Consider the following 18,089-nt stretch of genomic DNA (forward strand, 5'->3'; position numbering starts at 1 on the left):
GATTAATTATTGCACAGGGCCTAAGGTCAGCGCAGCTGCCCTTATAAAATTTATCAGGTTGATCTTAGCGTTAATTTTGTGGGGACTTAACATTTTTGCACTATTTTATCATCATTGACTTTTATTACCGTGGGAAGCTAACATTTGGCTATATTTCCATTTTCATTCAATTCATATCTTTTAAAAATAATTAAGGGGAGGTTACACTTGGCTCTATTCCCATTAACAATTAATTATTTTCTTTTATTTTTTGCGGGGAGGTTACACTTGGCTCTATTCCCATTAACATTTAATTATTGGCTTTTCAAAATATTGTGGGGAGGTTACACTGTGTAAAAATTATTTGCAGAAAATACTTTTCCCCGCTTCATTATATAAAGCATACACAGTAGCCTTGCACTTTCAGAATCCGACGGCGCTGCTACGGCTGTGCAAGGGGACCTAAAACTACGAGGGCGTCTCCACGTAACAGGCAGGAAGAATTCCTAAGCGGCGGCTCACCAAGTCAGTTCAAGGGCGGACTGGCTTAATTATCGCAAAATCCGTTCGCAGTAAGGCATATTTTTATTAAGTTGATACAGCACCATGCTACTAAGCACTCCGTCGTCAGGCCACAAGTGGCCCATCGGGACCATCCGACTGCCGTGTCATCCTCAGTCGCGGATGCGGATAGGAGGGGCGTGTGGTCAGCACACCGCTCTCACGGTCGTTATGATGGTTTTCTTTAACCGGAGCCGCTACTGTTCGGTCGAGTAGCTCCTCCATTGGCATCACGAGGCTGAGTGCACCCCGAAAAATGGCAACAGCGCATGGCGGCTTGATGGTCACCCATCCAAGTGCCGGCCACGCCCGACAGCGCTTAACTTCGGTGATCTCACGGGAACCGGTGTATCCACTGCGTCAAGGCCGTTGCCGGTACCACGCTACTAAGCGTTACTAATATTCAGATACGATGTAAGTGTAACAGCATTCAAAACTATTTTTTTCCATCAAGAAAGTTACTCTCACCGTATATAACTCAGCACAGCAGTGCAAAGTTACGTACATAGTGCAAATAAACTTATTAATGAGCACTCATCTTCAGAAAAAATATAGTCCTTGAACGACTAGAGATGGGCCTTTCCTATTCACAGGACATGTACTTTAGTATGTCTGCAGAAATGATTAGCATTTGAACCATGTTGGCCCGCTGGTATAAGGTCAACATCGATATCGCGTTGCAACACCACCTGCTGGTAAAATGTGCTTGCGTCTCTCGTTTTCGCTATAAACAGAAGGTAATGGATCAGTGAGACTTGAGCATACTTGCAGGATGTCTCGCAGACGTATGCGCGAACCGTACCGTCAAGTCAGTGAGTTTGAAAGAGAGCTCATTATCGGCATGAGAGAACGTGATGCATCCATCTGAAAAACTGCTGCTCGTGTGGGACGAAGTCTTTCGGCAGTGCAACGGGTGTGTGCCGAATGATTCACGAAAGACAGTAAAACACGACAGGGTGAGTCAGGTCGCACCACCCAGACCACCCGCGAGAAAATCGACACCTCATCCGAATAGCACTGTAGGACACATCTGCGTCCTCCTCGCATCTGGCGCAAAGGTGGAACAGGGCGTCGCCGTTTATTACGACATGCGTTACGTGCAGGTCGTCCATTTCTCTGCATATCTTCGACGAATGTGCAGAAACGAGCTAGACGTAGACATCACTCAGGACAGGAATGACATCAGGTAGTGTTTTCGGAAGACATCAGATAGTGTTTTCGGAACGATCCAGGTACTGCTTGTTTGAAAATGGTGGCTGTAACGTGGTTCGCCACAGACAGGGGGAGTGGCATCACAGCGACTGCATTCGCACAACACATACAGCGCCGACTCAACGCCTTATGGTGTGAGGTGCTATCAGGCACAACCACGTATCATAGTTGGTACGTGTCCTGGGCACTGTGGCCAGTCTGATCTACGTGAATGACATCCTGCTATCCGGAGCCATACCGTTTCTGCACAATACTCCACACGCCATTTTTCAGCAAGACAATGCACGACTGCATTTTGCTGCACAAACAGATGCGTTCTTGGTGTCAGAGGATGTCAGCCTTTTCCTCTGTCCCGTCAGATCAGCAGATTTGTCAGCAAGCGAAAATGTGTGGGATACGGTGAAACGACAGGTGCAGCGCTGTGTCCCAATACTAACCACCACATATGAACTTTGGAAACAGATGAATGCAGCATGGATGACTCTACCACAGAACACCGTTCGTGCCTTATACGCCTCGATGCTATCACGCATAGAACAAGTTATCAGGGCCCATAGCGGACCCCATTCCTACCAGGCAGCAGGTCACATGCTGAACCAAGGTGACTGAAATGCTAATCACTTCTGCAGAACATACTAATGTTCAGAGGCTGTGAACATGAACGTACTATCTCTAGTTGTTCAAGGTGTTCTGTTTTTTTTTCTGAGCATAAATGTATTATCTTTTTGTGGAAGTCAGATAGTCTTTATTAGATATCTCTACTGCCGACAAACCCCATTCAAGGATGAATTGGCCATCCAGAATGAGATTTTCACTCTGCAGCGGAGTGTGCGCTGATATGAAACTTCATGGCAGATTAAAACTGTGTGCCGGACCGAGATTCGAACTCGGGACCTTTGGCTTTCGCGGGCAAGTGCTCTACCAACTGAGCTACCCAAGCACACGTTTTTCGGAAAACACCGTTCAATGTGCTTTGTTGACCATAGGGCTCCACAGCAGACGACCTCTATAGGTTCCCATGTTGGTCCAACGACGTCGTCAGACACGATTTCAGTGGACATGGGATCATAGAGATCCGTGCCTGGATCAATCGAAACGTGTCGTCCAGTCGAATGAATCACGTTTCTTGTTACGCTAATTCGACGGTCATGTCCCGAAACACCGCTGTTTAGGCGGTGTTTCGGGACATGACACATCTTGGATACAGACCGGATGGGGCACTATTACGCTTTGAAGGGTTTTCACCGAGACTTACGACATTAATTGTAGGCAGCAAGACAGATGTGGACTACGTGAACATTATTGTGGACTGCCTGCGTGCCTCATGTTTGATATCTTCACCGACGGCGATAGTATCTTCCAGCGGAATAACTGTCCGTATTGCAGGGCACATTGCTACGTTAGATTGAGGAGTCTGATAGGGAAATACTATTGATGCCTTGGCCGCAAAAATCTGTTTTATCTAGACCTCATAAAAACATCTGAGATGTTATCAGGCGCAAGCTCTGCATCCTCAAACCACCTGTCCAAAACTTACGGTAAGTGTGTGAACTCTGTTTAGAGATCTGATGTCACGTACCTTCAGAAACTTACCAACGACTTGTAGAATCCATGACACCCAAAATCGCCACTGTATTTCCATCTAAAGGCGGACCAACACCCTATTATTTTCTGTACCATTTGCTTATTGAATGAGTGAAGAACTGCTTTCTACATTCTCGTGTTCGTCCTGTAGTCTGTATTGCCTTTGCTCAAGATCCCTATACGACATACGTGATCGACCCTATGAGCTCTAGGTGCCGAACGCAAACATTTAAACTGGCCATTTACCGCCCCCACTAACGGCACAGCTCTACAAAGTGTTGTTGCCTGCCAAGAATTTCAGCTTTATTTAAAACAGGTACTGGAAGGAACCTGTCTTCCTTTGAAACTTATCAGTCTTTAAGCCCGCTTAGTAGATCCCAGACAACAACGCATCTCAACCCAGTCACAAATTTAGCTTGACATTGCGCGCGATCATACTTTGGTTAGTAAGTGTAGTTGTGATACTGAGTCAATCGCTTTGCGGAAGTGAAGATATACTTCATCCAACTGACTGCCTTGAAGCCTTCAGGATGTCATGCGAGTAAAGTGTGAGTTGGGTTTCGCATGATCAATAGTTGGGGCATCCATGCTGATTAGCTTCGAGGATGTCATTCTGTTCGAGATGTCTTATTACTAGAGACTGGATTATATGTATTTGCATGTTGCATACGTATTTGCATATTTGGCTCCTTTTCAGCGGTTGTTGCAAATCTTAAATAAAAATTAGTGACGATGCATATTTTCGCTCCATGTCTGCAATACTTTAAAAATTTAGACGGCTGGTCTCTAGCTCGATCTACTTTTGGTGTCTCACAGGTTGACCGCGGCCTAGAACTGCGTGCAGTCCCTGCCTAGCGAGATCATTACAGAAGAGGAACAGGAACAAGCAGATAGAGTCAATGCTCCTGCGTCCGCGTCTCTGGTTGATCCCCTCCGCTGTCATACCGTACGCGTCGGGAACAATTAACCCATATCTCACGAGGTGTGTGTGGTCTCTCAGACCGCGCGAAAATTTGCAAACTCGCTCTCCAATGCCAGTTGTGGTGGAATGCTTCTATACTCCCCCTGCCCTCCTTAAATTGCTAAGCCTACAATGTTTTGTTGTCGGTTGCGTTATCGCCTTCTGTGTTTATTCAAAATGGTTCAAATGGCTCTGAGCACTGTGGCACTTAACATCAGAGGTCATCAGTCCCTTAGAACTACTTAAACCTAAGTAACCCAAGAGCATCACACACATCCATGCCCGAGGCAGGTTTCGAACCTGCGACCGTAGAGGTCGCGCGGTTTCAGACTGAAGCGCCTAGAAACGCTCGGCCATACCGGCTGACTCTGTGTTTATTGTTGACACGCGTTATTGATAGGTGTTGGAGTCTCCTAGAACGCACCTCGTGAACTACGTACCTGTTTTCTTCAGTACGGTACCGTATAGCTCAAAATGTGTTGGCACGAATGTGTCATTTTTAACTTTCCCGAGTTTGATGAAAATGTTAGTCGGTCTATGGAGGGAGGTGTCAGTGATACAGATCAAGAAATAAAGGAAAATGACGAAGATTTTACATTAGCCAGTTATCACAGTTCTGCTATCGAACAAGAAGAACAGAGGAAGAACTTCAGGAAAGTTTGATGGGGATCTGTCTGTTTCTTCAATGAAATACTTAAAGCATCTGTTAAAATCGAATGTGTTTTGAGTGGTGATAGAAATGTAGTTCCCAGCAGTGAACGTCAATTTGACAGACTTTCTTTTTGTACGTATCAGGTGGAATTTTTATGAGAAAATTTAAACCTTGGAATTTAGTTTTATTTGTAAATTTGTATAATGTTTCAGAATGTAAAATTCAGTACCCTAACAGCCTATTTATGTGTACTAGTCAAAAGAACAGTACAAAATTATGTGTTTTTGACTGACAAACAGTAAAATGCAGCAGCCTTTGTTTAGTGCAATAAAATAAACTATAAGGATTTAAACAACACTTAAACAATGGTAAAAATAAATTTTATGTAGCATAAATTAAAAATTTCAAATGGTTTTTGACTTAAATCTCGGTTTAAACATAGGGGTACTAGAGACTCCACCGCGCGTCGTATACGTTACAGAAAAGTCACCTCGCGAGTTAAAGGTTAAATGTTAAAGGTTAAATTAAACTACGCAAGCTTCCGGTCGCACGCTCCCTGTATGATCAAAGCATGAAAAGCCATCCGAGTATTTTGTTTCAGTTACGCTTTCTATTTACTTATACACAGTTGAACGTGTTTACGACGTGAAGTGTGTAACGTGTTGTCCGCCATGGGAAAAAAGAAACGTCGTCTCCTGGAACAGCAATATATTCTTCACAAACTTACAAACCCTACTCTCAAAAGCTTCCTGAGCAAATATTGCGTAAATCAAAATACACCAGACGAATCAACATTGCGTTAAAATTACATACGAACAATTTACACAAATGCTCTAGAAGAAATACGCAATGAACTCAATGGCAGCATTATACGGATTCCAATTGACGAAGCTACACACACTTGCGGCCGTTACATAGCAAATTTAATTGTTGATGCTTTTAAAAAAAGAGCGTTCTTCTTCTTCCTATTTAGCGGTCTGCAAAGAACTTGAAAAAGTAAATCATACTACGATCGCCAAATTTGTGAATGAGGGTATTAGAAAAATATTTCCAGAATCTTCTGCAGGTGAAAGGGTGTTTGTTTTTATTTCAAATGCTGCTCCCTATATGATCAAAGCATGAAAAGCCATCCGAGTATTTTATCCCAGTTTGATTAATGTGACGTGCTTTACCCATGGAATACATCGCCTTGCTGAAGTACGTTCCATGTTTGTGAATGTAAATAAACTGACTTCATCCAGAAAGAAAGTGTTTCTAAACGTTCCTGCTCGCATCAAGACCTACAAAGAAAAACTACCAAATGTGCATTTATCTCCCGAACCAGTGGTAACTCATTGAGGTACGTGGGCAGAAAGCTGTGTTGTTTTATAATGAACATTTCGAGGCCGTTAGAGGGGTAGTAAACGACTTCGATAGTGCAGAAGCTTTGGTAGTTTGCCAGTGCAAGGAAGCTTTTAACGATTCCGGTATTAAAGAAGACATTACTGTGATTAGCACTCTTTTTCCTGCATACCTGCAATTATCAAAAAGCTTGAAACTCATGGTTTGGCGTTGAATGAATCTATTCAGTTAATGAATAAAATTATTCTAGTGAACTCCTCATTGCCGGAGGTATTCCCAAGAGAACTTAAAGAAAAGTTGAAAACAGATGCCACTCACTCGCATCGCATCGCTTGTTACCGACAACAATAGCAAAGAAGGAACAATTCTTGAAACACGGTACGCATCTCCATTTTGAAAACATTTAGAGGATAATCCCAGAAAGGCCACCTTCCTAACCTCTATCAGAAAGTATTCAGAAAATAACATGTTGGTTCTAAATGTACCGATTTTTCGAGAGGCCGGCGCTCTTCCTCTCAACTGACATGCACAGGTTCGACTTTGAGATATAATGCACGCAGTAACTACCATATTTTTTTATTATTTGATCTTGCATCTTTCGACACTTTTCACGCATTTTAAGCATTTTTATGCATGTTTTAAGGTTTTTATGATGCATATAACGGTCTCTACTCATTACATTTGAGCTCAGAATACGTTTTAAGACTCCACGATGTATGGATGTGAAAGATAATGACAGTAGTTTTGTGGATACTTCTGCTACCTTTCTTCCAGACGTGTGTGCTCTGCGCTTTTTTTCAACTACTGGGCATAGTTTTGTGCTGGAAGTATCTACAATACATTATGGATAAACGAGGATTAACTAAAACGCAGATTCCATACAGAATCGGTTAGAGATTCTCAAGGGACATAGATATTTCTCCAGTTTTAGCTATTTCACCTGCTTTTCAAAGTCGCGGGCACTAATACCTCTATCACTCATCTCTGCAGTTTTTTTTTAAGTTTTTAATTTACTTGCAACATGCTCCATTATAATATTTGTAATAGCACAAGGATGAATCGTGTGTCCGTCTCTGTGCAAGTGTGGACTGTAGTGCAATATTTGTGTTGTGTGATGATGATGATGACAGAAGGAAGAGGTTCAAATGGCTCTGAGCGCTATGGAACTTAACATCTGAGGTCATCAGTCCCCTAGAACTTAGAACTACTTAAACCTAACCAACCTAAGGACATCACACACATCCATGCCCGAGGCAGGATTCGAACCTGCGACCGTAGCGGTCGCGCGGTTCGAGACTGAAGCACCTAGAACCGCTCGGCCACCAGCGGCCGACGAAGGGAGAGGGCGAAACTCGGTACCAGCACATAACCTACTCCTCGCGAACACCACCAAGCCTACCTTAATGTCCCACCCGACGGACAGATTATCACCGACATCGTCACACAGCCCTGCTTCCGCGTCCGCCCCGATATCTGAATGATCAGCATGACGGATTGCCGTCCTAAGACGCCCGGGTTCGATTCCCGGATGGGTCGGGGATTTTCTCCTCTCAGGACTGGGTGTTGTGTTGTGTTCATTATCATTTCATCCCCATCTGGCGCGCAGGTCGCCCAATGTGGCGTCGAATGTACACTACTGCCCATTAAAATTGCTACACCACGAAGGTGACGTGCTACAGACGCGAAATTTAACCGACGGGAAGAAGATGCTGTGATATGCAAATGATTAGCTTTTCAGAGCATTCACACAAGGTTGGCGCCGGTGGCAACACCTACAACGTGCTGGCATGAGGAAAGTTTCCAACTGATTTCCCATACACAAACAGCAGTTGACCGGCGTTGCCTGGTGAAACGTTATTGTGAAGCCTCGTGTAAGGAGGAGAAATGCGTATCATCACGTTTCCGGATTGTAGCCTATCGCGATTGCGGTTTATCGTATCGCGACACTGCTCGATGCTCGCGTTGGTCGAGATCCAATGACTGTTGGCAGAATATGGGATCAGTGGGTTCAGGAGGGTGATACGGAACGCCGTGCTGGATCCCAACGTCCTCGTATCACTAGAAGGCATCTTATGCGCATGGCTGTAACGGATCATGCAGCCACGTCTCGATCCCTGAGTCAACTGATGGGGACGTTTGCAAGATAACAACCATCTGCACGAACAGTTCGAAGATGTTTGCAGCAGCAAGGACTATCAGCTCGGAGGCCATGGCTGCGGTTGCCCTTGACGCTGCATCACAGACAGGAGCGCCTGCGATGGTGTACTCAACGACGAACCTGGGTGCACGAATGCTAAACCGTCATTTTTTTTCGGATGAATCCAGGTTCTGTTTACAGCACCATGATGGTCGCATCCGTGTTTGGCGACATCGCGAACGCACATTGGAAGCGTGTATTCGTCATCGCCATACTGGCGTATCACCCGGTGTGATGGTACGGGGTGCCATTGGTTACACGTCTCTGGCACCTCTTGTTCGCATTGACGGCACTTTGAACAGTGGACGTTACGTTTCAGATGTGTTACGACCCGTGGCTCTACCCTCCATTCGATCCCTGTGAAACCCTACATTTCAGCAGGATAATGCACGACCGCATGTTGCAGGTCCTGTACGGGCCTTTCTGGATACAGAAAATATTCGACTGCTGCCCTGGCCAGCACATTCTCCAGATCTCTCACCAATTGAAAACGTCTAGTCAATAATGGCCGAGCAACTGGCTCGTCACAATACGCCAGTCACTACTCTTGATGAACTGTGGTATCATGTTGAAGCTGCATAGGCAGCTGTACCTGTACACGCCATCCAAGCCCTGTTTGACTCAATGCCCAGGCGTATCAAGGCCGTTATTACGGCCAGAGGTGGTTGTTCGGGGTACTGATTTCTCAGGATCTATGCACCCAAATTGCGTGAAAATATAATCACATGTGAGTTCTAGTATAATATATTTGTCCAATGAATACCCGTTTATCATCTGCATTTCTCCCTGGTGTAGCAATTCCAATGGCCAGTAGTGTTACGACCTGCACCAAGGCCGCCGGACCTCCCCCGTAAGGGGCCTCCTGGCCAATGACGCCAAAGGCTCATTTCCACTTCATGAGACACTGTGGAAAGGTTTGGAATTTAAACCAGGACATTCGCGCACTCTGGTGATCGGTCGGAAGCTTTACCACCTCTCCTCTCTTTGCCGGCCAAATACTGGCAGTGAAAATCATATTTGCAGTAGTGAGAGAATTGCACTGGAGGACTCCGCCAGGATTTTCCTTTCTAAACTATCATTTTGTAAAGGGAGTTCGCCATTCATTTTTTTTAAGTGTCAGTCTCAGTTCCTGTGTCGCCCATGGATTTCTGCACACTAACCTTGTTGCCGCTGACAGTTTTACCTATGATGAAAGTTTATCTTCTTTTTGTGAGAGAATAGTTCGATAAGATTCTGAAAACACAAACCGCCGAAGGTCGCGTATTATTTGTTTCCTTATTACTAGTTTCGTTCTGCCAACGAGAGCATCTTCAGACTTGTGGGTGCAAATTATATTTAGGTTATGAATATTGTTGTTAATTAGTACGCCGACGAGATCGCAACATTTTATTTTTCTGAAAACAGGAGAGAAATTTTTATTATGAGACCTTGACGGTGAACTCTGACGTTTATTATATACTTACAAGATTCGAGGCACCAACTCGACAAAATATACACTCATGTTCAGAAATAACAGAACACCTTGGACAACTAGAGATAGGACGTTCGTATTCACAGGACATGTACACTAGTATGTTCTGCAGTAATGATTAGCATTTCAGTTACCTCGGTTCAGCATGTATCCTGTTGCCTAGAAGGCACAAGATCCACCATGGACCCTGACAGCTTCTTCCATGCGTGATGGCATCGACGTGAATAAGACGTGAATGGCCTCCTGTAGCATAGCCATCCATGCTGCATTCACCTGGACGCACAGTTCATTTGTGATGGTTCGTATTGGGCCGCAGCACTGCATCCGTCGTTTCACCATAACTGACGCATTTTTGATAGGCGTCAAGTCTGGCGATCTGGCGGGCCAGGGCAAAAGGCTGACATCCTGTGACACCAAGGCATGCGGTCGTGCAGCATGTGGTTGTGGATTGCCTAGCTGAAAAATTTCATCTCGGGTGTTGTGCAAAAAAGGGTATGGCTACAGGACGCAGGATGTCATTCACATAGGTGATACTGGTCACAATGCCCTGGACACGCGCCAACTCTGATTTCCGGGATTACCCAATAGCACCCCACGCCGAAAGGCCTTGAATTGGTGCTGTAAGTCTTGTGCGAATGCAGTCACTGTGACGCCGCTTCCCATGTTTCCAGCGAAGCACAGTACGGTCAACGTTTTCAAACAAGCGGAACCTGTATTCATCAGAAAACACTATCTGATCCCATGCCTGTCCCCAGTGACGTCGTTGTATACTCCGTTGCCTTCTAGCACGATTCTGTCCATCCGTCAAAGGTAGGCAGAGAAGTGGACGACCTGCACATAACGCATGTCGTAATACATGGTGACGGAGTGTCACCCCTTATAGTAGGGCTGACCCCTTGCCTTGTTGCAGCTCGAGCCCTCCGCCACCGACGCAGACCTGGGGGAAGCACGTCACGAAGTGGCGGCGCTGGAGCGGCGCCTCACGTGGGAGGGTCACCTGCTGCAGTCGGCTGCGCAAGTCGCAGAGATGTGGGCAGCGCGCCTGCACGTCACCTTCGACGGGTCAGCCCTTTCGTCGTCTGCCAGAACGCCAGGCCAACATAGCTGGATAGAAGACACCTGTCGCTTCCTATCGGGCCGCGACTACACTCCTGGAAATTGAAATAAGAACACCGTGAATTCATTGTACCAGGAAGGGGAAACTTTATTGACACATTCCTGGGGTCAGATACATCACATGATCACACTGACAGAACCACAGGCACATAGACACAGGCAACAGAGCATGCACAATGTCGGCACTAGTACAGTGTATATCCACCTTTCGCAGCAATGCAGGCTGCTATTCTCCCATGGAGACGATCGTAGAGATGCTGGATGTAGTCCTGTGGAACGGCTTGCCATGCCATTTCCACCTGGCGCCTCAGTTGGACCAGCGTTCGTGCTGGACGTGCAGACCGCGTGAGACGACGCATCATCCAGTCCCAAACATGCTCAATGGGGGACAGATCCGGAGATCTTGCTGGCCAGGGTAGTTGACTTACACCTTCTAGAGCACGTTGGGTGGCACGGGATACATGCGGACGTGCATTGTCCTGTTGGAACAGCAAGTTCCCTTGCCGGTCTAGGAATGGTAGAACGATGGGTTCGATGACGGTTTGGATGTACCGTGCACTATTCAGTGTCCCCTCGACGATCACCAGTGGTGTACGGCCAGTGTAGGAGATCGCTCCCCACACCATGATGCCGGGTGTTGGCCCTGTGTGCCTCGGTCGTATGCAGTCCTGATTGTTGCGCTCACCTGCACGGCGCCAAACACGCATACGACCATCATTGGCACCAAGGCAGAAGCGACTCTCATCGCTGAAGACGACACGTCTCCATTCGTCCCTCCATTCACGCCTGTCGCGACACCACTGGAGGCGGGCTGCACGATGTTGGGGCGTGAGCGGAAGACGGCCTAACGGTGTGCGGGACCGTAGCCCAGCTTCATGGAGACGGTTGCGAATGGTCCTCGCCGATACCCCAGGAGCAACAGTGTCCCTGATTTGCTGGGAAGTGGCGGTGCGGTCCCCTACGGCACTGCGTAGGACCCTACGGTCTTGGCGTGCATCCGTGCGTCGCTGCGGTCCAGTCCCAGGTCGACGGGCACGTGCACCTTCCGCCGACCACTGGCGACAACATCGATGTACTGTGGAGACCTCACGCCCCACGTGTTGAGCAATTCGGCGGTACGTCCACCCGGCCTCCCGCATGCCCACTATACGCCCTCGCTCAAAGTCCGTCAACTGCACATACGGTTCACGTCCACGCTGTCGCGGCATGCTACCAGTGTTAAAGACTGCGATGGAGCTCCGAATGCCACGGCAAACTGGCTGACACTGACGGCGGCGGTGCACAAATGCTGCGCAGCTAGCGCCATTCGACGGCCAACACCGCGGTTCCTGGTGTGTCCGCTGTGCCGTGTATGTGATCATTGCTTGCGCAGCCCTCTCGCAGTGTCCGGAGCAAGTATGGTGGGTCTGACACACCGGTGTCAATGTGTTCTTTTTTCCATTTCCAGGAGTGTATGTAGCGTGCGTCCGCGCGCGGATCAACGCGCTGCCGACCAAAGCGCGCAGGAGTCGCGGCCGTGACGGGGAGAAGTGTCGAGCGAGGTGCAACGCCGTGGAGACCGCGAATCACGTCGTCCAGGGCTGCGGACTCACCAGTAGAGCCCGCGTGCGGCGTCACGACGCAGTGGTGAAATACGTCGCGCGCGGGCTGGCTCAGCGCGGGTTCGACGTCTCCGTCGAGCCACACGTCCGAACACCAGAGGGAGTCCGTAAGCCCGACATCGTAGCGTCGAAGGACGGCGTGGCGCACGTTATCGACGCGCAAATCGTCGGCGACCACCTCGACAGCGACTGGTGTCACCGGCAGAAGGCGGCGAAATATGGTGTCCCGTCGGTGCGGCGCGCTGTCAGCGCTCTCCGGCCGGCAGCCAGCACCATGGAGTTCGATACGGTGACGTTGAACTGGAGGGGGACATGGGCACCAACATCTGCCCGCCAGATCCTCCAACTTGGCTTCCGCAGGCGGGAGCTCAGCGTTATAAGGGGAAGTTTCAGTAAATTGTTTATATAAACTAGGAACAGCAGAGGGCCTGTAACACTTCATAGTAGAACGTCAGATATCATTTCAATAACTTTTCTTGTGTCTTGACCACGCTTTTGTTATTTCCAAAATCTCTTTAAGCGTTTCGACATTCCGTCACTTTCAAAGGCAGTGTTATGTCAATCATATAAAATTGTTCATTATATAAATTGTATCACGTCAACAATCTCAATCACGAGACAAAAAATAAAAGCATTAAAATGCATCCAAATGGGCGCTTTGTCTCACAGCATTTTCATGCGAATCGCAGATATTCCTCCTTTACTCGATTACTTTCCATCAGTAACTATGAACTGTGACCTTTCTGATAGAAAATCACGAATCTGGTCACGCAGATGACACGAAATTTCATTAGAAGTTGCTTGTGAGGCACGATGTCAAAACTCTTCTGGAAATCTAAAATAATTGAGTCAATTTTATATCCTCTGTTGACAGCAAATCTTATTACATGTGAATAAATAGATATTTGTGTTTCGCAAGCACGATATATTCTGAATGCCTATTGACTGTGTGCCAGTATATCGTTTTCTTCGAGGTAATTCATAATGTTCGGACACAGTATATGTTAGAAAATCTTACTGCATATCGATGTCAATTATATGGTTTTGTAATTTAGCGGATTACTTCTGTTTTCTTTCTTGTGTATTGATGTGAGCTGTGCAGCTTGCCAGTTTTTTGGTACGCATCTTCCGTCAATCCAGCGAATACATACGGCTGCTAATTGTGGAGCTACTGTATCAGTGCACTCTCAAAGGAACCCAATTGGTATACAAGCTGGAGCGGAAGACTTGCCTTTATTGAACGATTTAAGTTGCATTACTGCATCGAGGGTGTCTACACTCATGCTCATAAATTAAGGCTAATTGCTGAACGTGGTGCCACACAACGTGGCACTACACGAAACTGGCGCTAATAGCATAGGCACATAGGGGACACACACGACACAGATCTGTAAGTCCACGGTATTGGTGATAAGTTGGGAAAACCGTCCCGAAACACATGTGCTACAAAACGCCACTGTTTCCTGCGCATTTACCTCGACATCAATGTTGGCTTTGATCACCATGTACACGTACACAGGCCGCAAAACGGGTTGGCATACTGTGGATCAGGTGTTTGAGCAGCTGCTGGGGTATAGCCTCCCATTCTTGGACCAGTGCCTGTCGGAGCTTCTGAAGCGTCGTAGGGGTTTGAAGACGTGCAGCGATACGTCGACCGAGAGCATCATCACACATGTGGGGTTTAGGTCTGGAGAAAGACAGGCCACTCCATTCGCCTGATATCTTCTGTTTTAAGGTACTCCTCCAAGACGGCAGCTCGGCGGGGCCGTGCGTTATCATCCATCAGGAGGAAGGTGGGACCCATTGCACCCCTGAAAAGGCGGACATACTGGTGCAAAATGACGTCCCGATACACCTGACGTGTTACAGTTCCTCTGTCAAGGACAATCAAGGGTGTACATGCACCAATCACAATCCCACCCCACACCATCAAACCATGACCTCCATACAGGTCCCTTTCAAGGACATTAAGGGGTTGGTATCTGGTTCCTGGTTCACGCCAGATGAAAACCAGGCGAGAATCACTGTTCAGACTATACCTGGACTCGTCCGTGAACAAAACCTGGGACTACTGCTCCTATGACCATGTACTGTGTTCATGAGACCAGGCTTTACGGGCTCTCCTGTGACCAGGGGTCAGTGGAATGCACCTTGCAGGTCGCCGGGCGAATAAACCATGTCTGTTCAGTCGTCTGTAGACTGTGTGTCTGAAGGCAACTGTTCCAGTGGCTGAGGTAAGGTCCCGAGCAAGGCTACCTGCAGTACTCTGTGGCCGACAGCGGGCACTGATGGTGAGATATCGGTCTTCTTGTGGTGTTGTACACTGGGGACGTCCCGTACTGTAGCGCCTGGACACGTTTCCTGTCTGCTGGAATTGTTGCCATAATCTAGAGGTCACACTCTGTGGCACACGGAGATCCCGTGCGACGACCTGTTGTGTTTGAACAGCCTCCAGTCGCCCTAGTATTCTACCCCTCATAACGTCATCAATATGTGTTCTTTGAGCCATTTTCAACACAGTCGCCATTAGCACGTCTGAAAACGCCTGCACACTTACTCGCTGCACCGTACTCTGACATGCACCAACATACCTCTGCGTATGTGGACTGCAGCCAGCGCCACCGTGAGACGACCGCAGGTCAAATGCACCGCATGGTCATACCCCGAGGTGATTTAAACCCGCAAACCGCCCACCAGAGCCTTGTTTCACCACGTATCTGCATTATCTTTAATTTATGAGCATGAACATACTTATACGGAACTCATGTTGACAGCTGTTCTGTAATTCGTCTTCTTTGGTGAAGGAATATCGGGAAACTGTGTTTACTAACTCCGTTTTAGTGGCACTATCATCCGAAAGATTAACATTGTTACCGCCCAGTGAAGGTGTTCATTGCGACTAGAATCAGCGCACACTCCGCTGTAGAGTGAAAATTTCATTCTAGAAACAACCCCCAGGCTGTGGCTAAGCCATGTCTCCGCAATACCCTTTCTTCCAGGATTGCTAGTTCTGCAAGGTTCGCAGGAGAGCTTCTGTGAAGTTTGGAAGGTAGGAGACGAGGTACTGGCGGAATTAAAGGTGTGGGGACGGGGCGTGAGTCGTGCTTGGGTAGCTCAGTTGGTAGAGCACTTGCCCGTGAAAGGCAAAGGTCCCGAGTTCGAGTCTCGGTCCGGCACACAGTTTAATCTGCCAAGAAGTTTCGTGTTCATTACGTCTTGCCGCAGGTGTACTTTAGATACGACTGCACCTCTTGGCCTTCAAGGAATGAAGGACGTTTTGGATTTAATGCTTTGTCGATAGTGAGTTTATAAAAGGCGTATCACAAGCTTAGATCGTGGATCGGTCTATTCCAATACTTTCCTTAACTGATGAAGAAAAGTATAACTATGGATGGGCAGACGAGTATTTGAAAGACTGTGCACCCGAATATGAGCTTTGGGCCTCGTTTATGTTCCACTTTGGTCTTGGCCTTCAATAGGACACGCCAGTTCTCCGTCACTCGTAAATTATCTACCTCCGTTCATCATTGATAGCATGAACTTCTGATATTAATGACGGTGAACAGGGCAATCTTCCGTGCCCCGTTTCACTTCTCGAGTCTCTCACTGCTGCAGTAAATGAGTTATGTAACTCTGAGCAGAATCCTAATATGATGTACTCCCCGGACACGTTTTTGCTTCGAGTACTGGCCTTGCTACTTCGTACGCTTTGTTTTGCCCGGACGGAGATGAAGCCCATCGCAGAATTTTCCACACGCGTTCCTGATGTAGTTCATGGCCTCTCACGCGTAGCTAACTGCAGTGTAGGGAGATAATTAATGGCTCCTACGTGAGATCAAGAGGCGATGGAATATACCGAAAACAGTTTCTTGGTGAAGGTCGTCAATTCCTGCTACCACAGATACGAATCTAAAACTTGTTGATAGAGTCGGTTATTGAAGAATTCGCTTGTGTAGTTCACAAATAAACAGTCCACGTGAAATAAGAAGTAAATGGACTGTTGACAGCTCGATATGACACATCGGACTTCCGATAACGACGTTGAATACTGCAGGGAAGCACGTAATTGAGACATTTCTGCGAGAGCTCGTGTGTGGTTGGGAATGGGGAGGTGGCAGAAACGGTAGTAGTGGTAAAAGTTATAACACAACGACCCTAGCCAGGCTCGCTACGTGTCAAGACACGTTCATGTATGTTTGCATTAGTACTCTGACAAGGAAAGACATTACATAACTAATATTCCGCACATATCACTGCAAATTCCGAGCCCATTATTAATCGCTAACAAGCACGTGAAAATATTGTGGTGTCACCGCCAGACACCACACTTGCTAGGTGGTAGCCTTTAAATCGGCCGCGGTCCGTTAGTATACGTCGGACCCGCGTGTCGCCACTCTCAGTGATTGCAGACCGAGCGCCGCCACACGGCAGGTCTAGAGAGACTTCCTAGCACTCGCCCCAGTTGTACAGCCGACTTTGCTAGCGATGGTTCACTGACAAATTATGCTCTCATTTGCTGAGACGATAGTTAGCATAGCCTTCAGCTACGTCATTTGCTACGACCTAGCAAGGCGCCATTACCAGTTACTATTGATGCTGTAAGACATGTACCGTCAAGAGCGATGTTCACCAATTATGGATTAAAGTTAAGTATTCCAGCAGCTACGTACTTTTTTTACTAGTCTCAATTCCTTTAACTGTTCCAGACCTCACGCCAGCCTGCGTGAGCTAAAACTCGTGCCTTTCGGCTTCCTGTCATAGTGGGTTGGCTGTCTTGCCAATCCACAACAGTTGGCGACGAGGCCAATTCGCCTTCGTAACTATACTGCCCTGATTTACTTGTGTAATGGCTTCGCCACAACCTCCAGATGTACTGTCCGAATTTTATCGCTTACAGAATCAGCAGACGCAGGCCTTACTGTATGCCCTTGGACAGTTCGTCCAGGGTCAACGTGCAATGCAAAACGATGCGGCAGCCGCCGCTCCACCGCTCTCGCAGCCACAACAGGCAGTTGCACCACCTTTTCGTCCTTTTGATGCTGCACTGGAAAGCTGGACGGAGTGGTCACGCCAATTTGGATTCCATCTCGCCGCTTACAGAATTCAAGGTAATGAGCGGCAGCCTTATCTCCTTTCGTCCGTCGGCGTCCAAACGTACCGTGTGATAGTCAAATTATTTCCCCGACGCGACGTAGCAACTCTGTCCTACGACGAAATTTTGTCTGCATTAGATGCATATTTCAAAGAATCAGTCAATGTCGTTGCAAAAAGGTATACCTTCTTTCGTACAAAACGTATGGCAGGTCAGACTAATAGGGAGTGGGTTGCAACCTTGCAAGGCCTTACTAGGGATTGTGCTTTTGAGTGTCAATGTGGACTCCCTTATTCAGATACTATGGTGCGTGATGCAATTG

At 47.3% G+C, this 18,089-nt stretch overlaps 1 non-coding gene across 1 annotated transcript; it reads left to right on the plus strand.

Annotated features, from left to right (window-relative positions):
- Positions 1–15,777: 15,777 nt before the first annotated feature.
- Positions 15,778–15,852, plus strand: Trnas-uga (transfer RNA serine (anticodon UGA)). Its single transcript has one exon. It is a non-coding gene; the product is annotated as a tRNA-Ser (tRNA).
- Positions 15,853–18,089: the final 2,237 nt, after the last annotated feature.

This window comes from Schistocerca serialis, chromosome 2 (genome assembly GCF_023864345.2).
Source record: "Schistocerca serialis cubense isolate TAMUIC-IGC-003099 chromosome 2, iqSchSeri2.2, whole genome shotgun sequence".
Classification (NCBI taxonomy): Eukaryota; Metazoa; Arthropoda; class Insecta; order Orthoptera; family Acrididae; genus Schistocerca; species Schistocerca serialis.